This window comes from Ovis aries, chromosome 3 (genome assembly GCF_016772045.2).
Source record: "Ovis aries strain OAR_USU_Benz2616 breed Rambouillet chromosome 3, ARS-UI_Ramb_v3.0, whole genome shotgun sequence".
NCBI lineage: Eukaryota > Metazoa > Chordata > Mammalia > Artiodactyla > Bovidae > Ovis > Ovis aries.
Window position 1 is genome coordinate 206,784,332 of NC_056056.1, and position 6,000 is coordinate 206,790,331.

Below are 6,000 nucleotides of genomic sequence, written 5' to 3' on the forward strand. Positions count from 1 at the left end.
ATGTATTTTCAAGATGCAGTTTTCTGATAAAGTATCAAAAGACTGAAATAATGCCAAATATGGGACAGCAGAGCAGTAAGGTCTGATCTTATACAGCCAATCCATGTTCTATCTTTGTATTTCTAATAACATGAAGGTAAGAGCTAGTATTAGAAGCGGTCAAGAGAGAGAGACAAAGAGAAAGGAGGACTGTTAAGAAGATGAACTGAACAAAAACATTTAAGAGGTAGTTTTTGTTTGTTTTTACCACATTTTGTGGTGCGCTGTCACTTTTGAAAGAAAACTAGTAAAAAAAAACTGGCATAACAATATTCACACAAATTTGTTTTGCTAACTCATCAATTCACAGATAGAGCAGACTCCTCAAGACATTGAAGAGAGAGTGACTGACAGGGCAAAGGACAGAGAACAATGAAATAAAACTATATACTTTATGAGGACAGAATCCTCATCTATTTTATTCTCTACTAATCCCCAATGGGAAGCACAGAACCTCAGAAAGGACAGGGTTAAGAGTCAGGGAGTTACTTTAAAGGAGTTTGTTATACTGAAGTATTACTGGAGATGAAAAAAAAAATAGCTATTTTCAATATTAAACACCAACACCAAGCAAACTGTGCCACATAATATCTAAATGTAACTGTTAGAAATTTAAGTTTTCAGTTTCTCATCAGAAACAAACAACCCAAACCTACTGCTACTTCCCATCCTTGTTACACAACTAATATTGAAATAATTACTTTTGTTAACAATTAAAGTAGGGACTAGGGTTAGGGTCAGAAAAGAGAGGAAAAAAGATATAAGCAGATATAAGCAGGGTTCCATGCAGATCAGACTCTAAGGGAGTAGAGCTGGCTAGCTCTGTGGCTTTTGTCCTCCAAGCCAATTTTAAAAGGGAAAAAACACTGGAAAAGAAAACACTGCAACTAACACCATGGCATCAGTTACCATGAAGCCAGAAAATCAGTCCTTTTCTGCAAGCTGAACATTTACACAGATATGTACATAAATCTAAAGTATATAATATACGGATATTTTTGAAGATATTATTTCTTAATGACCCTAAAAATATGAGAAGCAGGAAAATTCCCAAGTACTGCAAGACAATTTACCCAACCTCTGCGCCTAATCTCCCCTATTCAACCTCTCTTGCAATAACTGCACACGCCAGTACAGCTAACATTGGATAATACTACTTTTCTCATTGTCCTTATCATTATCTACCCCCTCAATTAAATAACATTTCTAAAGGTTCTTTTCTCAAATGCTTATGACAATCCCACTTGCAGAGAGCACTCTTCAAAAACTAACCAGCCATAAAGTTTCTACAAATCTACCTCACTTAAGTACGCCCCCACCAAGAAAACCGCTATCAGCAAACAACATACAATAAAACTCAATTTTCTCTCTCTTCGTGGGTTGTTCATGGGTACAGAAGCTCTTTCTTCACCCATTTTCTGTATTTAGCTTTCTGTCTGCTCCCCAGAGGAAAGTGTTATGTCTCAAAGTGTGGAACAATTCATTCTGCTCTGTCCCATTTCCCTGATCTGGCCCAGTGTTCAGTCCTTCAGCTCAGAGGGAGAAGAGAAGACTTGAGATCACTCTAGTGACTTATCCAGTAGCAAATTCCAGGGGACCACAAACAGGGGAAAGTAAGAATTGGGAGATAATTTGAAAGGTATGTTTCATCTTGTGTCCCAACAAAGTAATGCACTAAGCTTGGTTGGTGTTCAGAGGAAAAAATGAACCTTCACTTTAGAACTTTCTTTACAATATGGCTAAGAAGTGCTAGAATATTTATAAGATACTACTGGTAATTTCCCTCTGGTGAGCAAAAGGTGACAGAATGAGAAGGGAAAAGGGGGAAGAAAAGAACAATTTCTTGTTGTTACACTCCCCTCCATCCCTAGGTGCCATCATATTCAGGAGAAATGATTAACTTATCCAACCAGGAACTGGGCTTCCCAGGTTCGATCCCTGGGTCAGAAAGATCCCATGGAGTGGGAAATGGCAACCTACTCCAGTATTCTTGACTGGAGAATCCCATGGACAGAGGGGTCTAGCGGGCTGCAGTCCATGAGGTCGCAGCAAAGAGCTGAACACAGCTGAGCACACATGGATATCATAACCAGAAACTAAGATCAGTGGAATTTTAGCTGGTAGCCACAAGTCTTGAAGTTTGATATTTAACAGCTCCTTACCCCCTGCAGAGAGAAAGGCAGGATGAGAAAACTGGCTCATGACTAGAGGATTCTCAATGTGACTGAACAGAAGACTGAATTTGAATTTGCTGTTCCCCTTCTTGGTTCTCAGAATCACAGACTGCCCACCTCCCCAACAAGGAGACTCCAGCATCTGGGGGCAACAATAAGAGAAGATGAGAGAAAACAAGGCAGACAGAGGGAGAAAAACATCAGCCATGTTGCCAAACTAACAACTAAATCCATGACGTGAAAGAAGGAAACTAATAGCTAACCAAGACAGAATGGAATAAACAAAAGATCACGTCAAAACAGAATAGGCCTCCTCCCCTTTGACACACCAAACAATATAAAAGAAATTTAAACTATAACTATGAGAGCCTTTTATTCTGAAAGTTTGAAAATGAATGATCACTCTCCATGACTGAAATTTCAGAGGCTGTTTTTAATCCAAATGAATATTTTAAAGTGTTTGGACAATCAACTGTTTTTCCAGCGACCTTGAAACTATCCGATGCTATCAAAGTGAGGTTTAAAACAAATAATATTTACATTTTAATGGTTAGTTAAAAGTTAAGTCGTCCATAAACATAATCAACCTATCAAGCCCACAAAAAGAAAATCTTCCATATTAGGCTGCCCAGTTTCCATACAGATTTCAAATCTAACCCAACTCCACAAAGATGTGGGAACAAGTCTGGTAATTAATGGGAAAACAGCACAATGAAAAAATTTACAAGGAGGTTACATGGAGCACGGTTAGTGCAAAAATCCCACTCCCAGAACAGAATCAACGCCTCATCTCTATTCACACACATACGGGGGATAAAACAAATCTGCTACCAGAGATGAGGACAAATTAGTAAGGCAAATCTGTAGTTATTATCCTCTTAACTATTTTGTATTTATGGGGGGAGGGGGTTAAAAGATTTGCATCATGGTCAAATGCCTTTTAAAAAAAATCACGACGTGCAATTATTAACTGTCACCCGATTCTTATCCAGAGGACTGTCAAAAGGAAAAGGGGGAATGGCTGTCACTCTTTCTAAAACGTAAGGAGGAAAACGTGAAATCAGAACAGAATTAACTGCAGGACCATCACCACCCCCGCCCGCCTCGGTTTCACACCACAGGAATCCGTCTGATGGCACCAGGCGAGGCAGCGATTACCGGGCTCCCGGGGACAGGTTAGCGCCACGCGTGTGCGGCTCGGCCGCGCCTTCCCGGGTCACCACACCCCCTCGCCGAGGGGGGACCGCACTGCTCCGCGCTCGAAGCCGCCGCCGCCTCCCTCCCTCCAGCTTCCCGCACCGGCATCCTCAACCCCTCTCGGCGCGCATTCCCCGCCCGGGGTCTGCCTCGCGCCCGCCGCCCCCGGCTCTGAGGAGACCACCGGCCTCCACAAGACTCCGTCTCCGGCGGCTCCCCGGCTCCGGCCCGCTCCTCCGGAGCACGTTCCGCCCCAACTCGGCCGCGGGGGGCGGGGGAGGGGGGTGAGGCGGAGGGCGGGAGCGCCTCCCGTCTCGCCACGACCCCCGGGGAGGGACGTGAGGGTCCAGCTCACCTGGCTCGGGCGGCTCCTCCCTCGCTCTTGGCCGGCGGCGCCGGGCTGGGGGCCTCTGAGGGCAGCGCCGGCAGCCAGGCGGGCTGGAAGTCCGAGAAGGAGGGCAGGGGAAGGGGGGTCGGGATGCCGGGAGCCGCCTCCTTTCTCCGCCGCCGCCGCCGCCGCGGCTCCAGCAGCCAGGCCCGACGCCCTCGCCCACTCACCCCCCGCCCCCTTGCTCACAGCCGCGCGGTTGGTGCGGCTCTCCCTCACCCCCACCCCGGCACACACTCAACCCCCCCACCCCACACACACACACACACACACACTCACCCCCGGCCGCTCCTCACTCCCTCACACTCCCTTCACACTCCCTCACTTGCCTGGCGTGCGCGCGCTCCCGCGCGCGACCCCGCTCGCACACAGCGCGCGCGACGCCGGGGGGGCAGCCCCGCGCTCCCTGAGACCGAAGCGCCGCGCACCGCCCGCCCGCGTGCTGAGGACCCGCGCGCACCCCCGGCCCCGCCCTCCAGGCGCTGCTGCGGCGCGGCCGCGGGCCGGGGGGCGGTGGCCGGCGAGCGAGGGGCTGAGCCAGCTAGCCAGCCAGTCGAACCCGGCCGAGCGGATCTGACACCTGCGTCGGGACCCGCCCCTCAGGCGCCCCGTCCCCATTCGCAGCCCTTGCGGCCTCTGGGGTCGAGGCGAAGCGGTGGGCGCGCGCACCCGGAGGGCTGTGGGAGCGCGAGAGCGCTTCGAGGACGCGCCTTCCCCGCCCGCCCCTAAACCGTCCTCACTGAGAAAGGGAAACCGGTGGAGGGGCGAGGTCTGTTCCCAACTCGAAACCGCGTGGTGAATCCCTTCCGTTGTACATACCCTCCCCTCCCTCACAGCCCCTCCTCGGGCCCCACTTAGTCCACCCCTGACGCGAGCTCCCTGAGTCCCCGGACGCGGTGGGCGCTGTGTGTGTCCGCCCCTCGGCGCCTCCCGCCCGGCCCCGCCCACCGCCCGCGCTCCCCTGCGGACCCTTGTCCCGGCGAGTCCCTTCAAACGGTGGTCTCCCCTCCGGAGGCAGGAGGCAAAGATCTGGGGACAAAGATCGTAAATACCTCTGAGGTCCTTCCCCGTGTTCAGAGTAAGGACGATGCCTCTGTATAGTGTGAGGCCAATTTTTAACTACATCCTATGTTCTCAGGGCTTTTGGCAGGTTTTAAGATGCAGGCGGGGCCGCGTGGCACAGCCACCTCTACCACTTAGAAACCAGTGTAAACCTTGGGCAAATGAAGTTACCTAACTTTCTCTGAGCCTTTGTTCTGAACAGCGTATGTTCCAAGGTTGCTGTGAGAATGAAATGTGATAATACACTTGAAAGCATTTTGTAAATTCTCAAGCTTTGCGTGAAAAGGAATGTTCACTTCAGTATGTTTCCTCACAGTATGGCTGAGAGGGACAGATTTTTAAAAAGATGGTGCTGGTAATTGCACGCTGGTGAGGAAGGTCCAAAAACTCCTCTGCAAAGGAGCGTTAAGAATATGAATCTGTTGAAAACAACCCAAATGTGAATGGGGAAGGAAGATGTGTATAGGTAGGAAGGAATACTATTCAGCCATAAAAAAGAATGAAATAGTGCCCTTTGTAGAAAGGTGGATGACCCTAGAGAGTATCCATACTCAATGAACTCAAACCAGACAAAGACCAATACCATATGATATCACTTATATGTGGAATCTAAAATAAGACACAAATGAAGTAACTTATCTACAAAAGAGAAACAGACTGGGAACAGGCTTCCGAGAGTGGAACTGGGGGAGAGATGGCTTGGAAGTTTGGGATTAGCAGTTACAAACTCTGTTATAGTGAATGGATACACAAGGTCCTACCATATAGCACAAGGAACTATATTCAATATCCTGTGATAAACCATATTTATATGGAAGATAGTCATTTCCAAATAACCTTACTTATTTCTTACCCCCAGATATCCCCAGCTGTGCTACAGTTGTGTCCTAACAAGTCAGCTTTCTTGCAGATCACAATAGCTTCTCAGTCCCTTCAGCCAACAAATTCTTTTCAGCATTCCTTTCTCAATCTTTACAGTCTGCTTTCTAATTTATTTACCACAGAGTCCCCTGACTGAGAAATGTAGCAGGATTTAGGGTGTTGTACTGCTGTTACTATATGTTATGACACTGAGCGTAACCTAGAGTAGTGAACAATTTTCATTAAAGATACACATAGAGGGGCAAAAGTGCTATATGA

General features: G+C 48.2%; 1 protein-coding gene across 14 annotated transcripts in view; it reads right to left on the reverse strand.

The window, feature by feature from the left end:
• RIMKLB (ribosomal modification protein rimK like family member B) overlaps positions 1 to 4,916 on the reverse strand; it is a 45,951-nt gene extending 41,035 nt beyond the window's left edge. For 4 of the 14 annotated variants that reach the window (XM_060413447.1, XM_060413448.1, XM_060413446.1 and 1 more), the window contains exon 1: positions 4,128 to 4,237. The gene's annotated coding sequence lies outside the window, so the exon portion shown is untranslated. Of the gene's footprint in view, positions 1 to 3,371; positions 3,427 to 3,765; positions 3,974 to 4,077; positions 4,238 to 4,850 lie in introns of those variants that run through there. The other 10 variants (XM_060413450.1, XM_060413451.1, XM_042247581.2 and 7 more) reach the window with 6 other exon arrangements.
• Between the last annotated feature and the right edge of the window lie 1,084 nt (positions 4,917 to 6,000).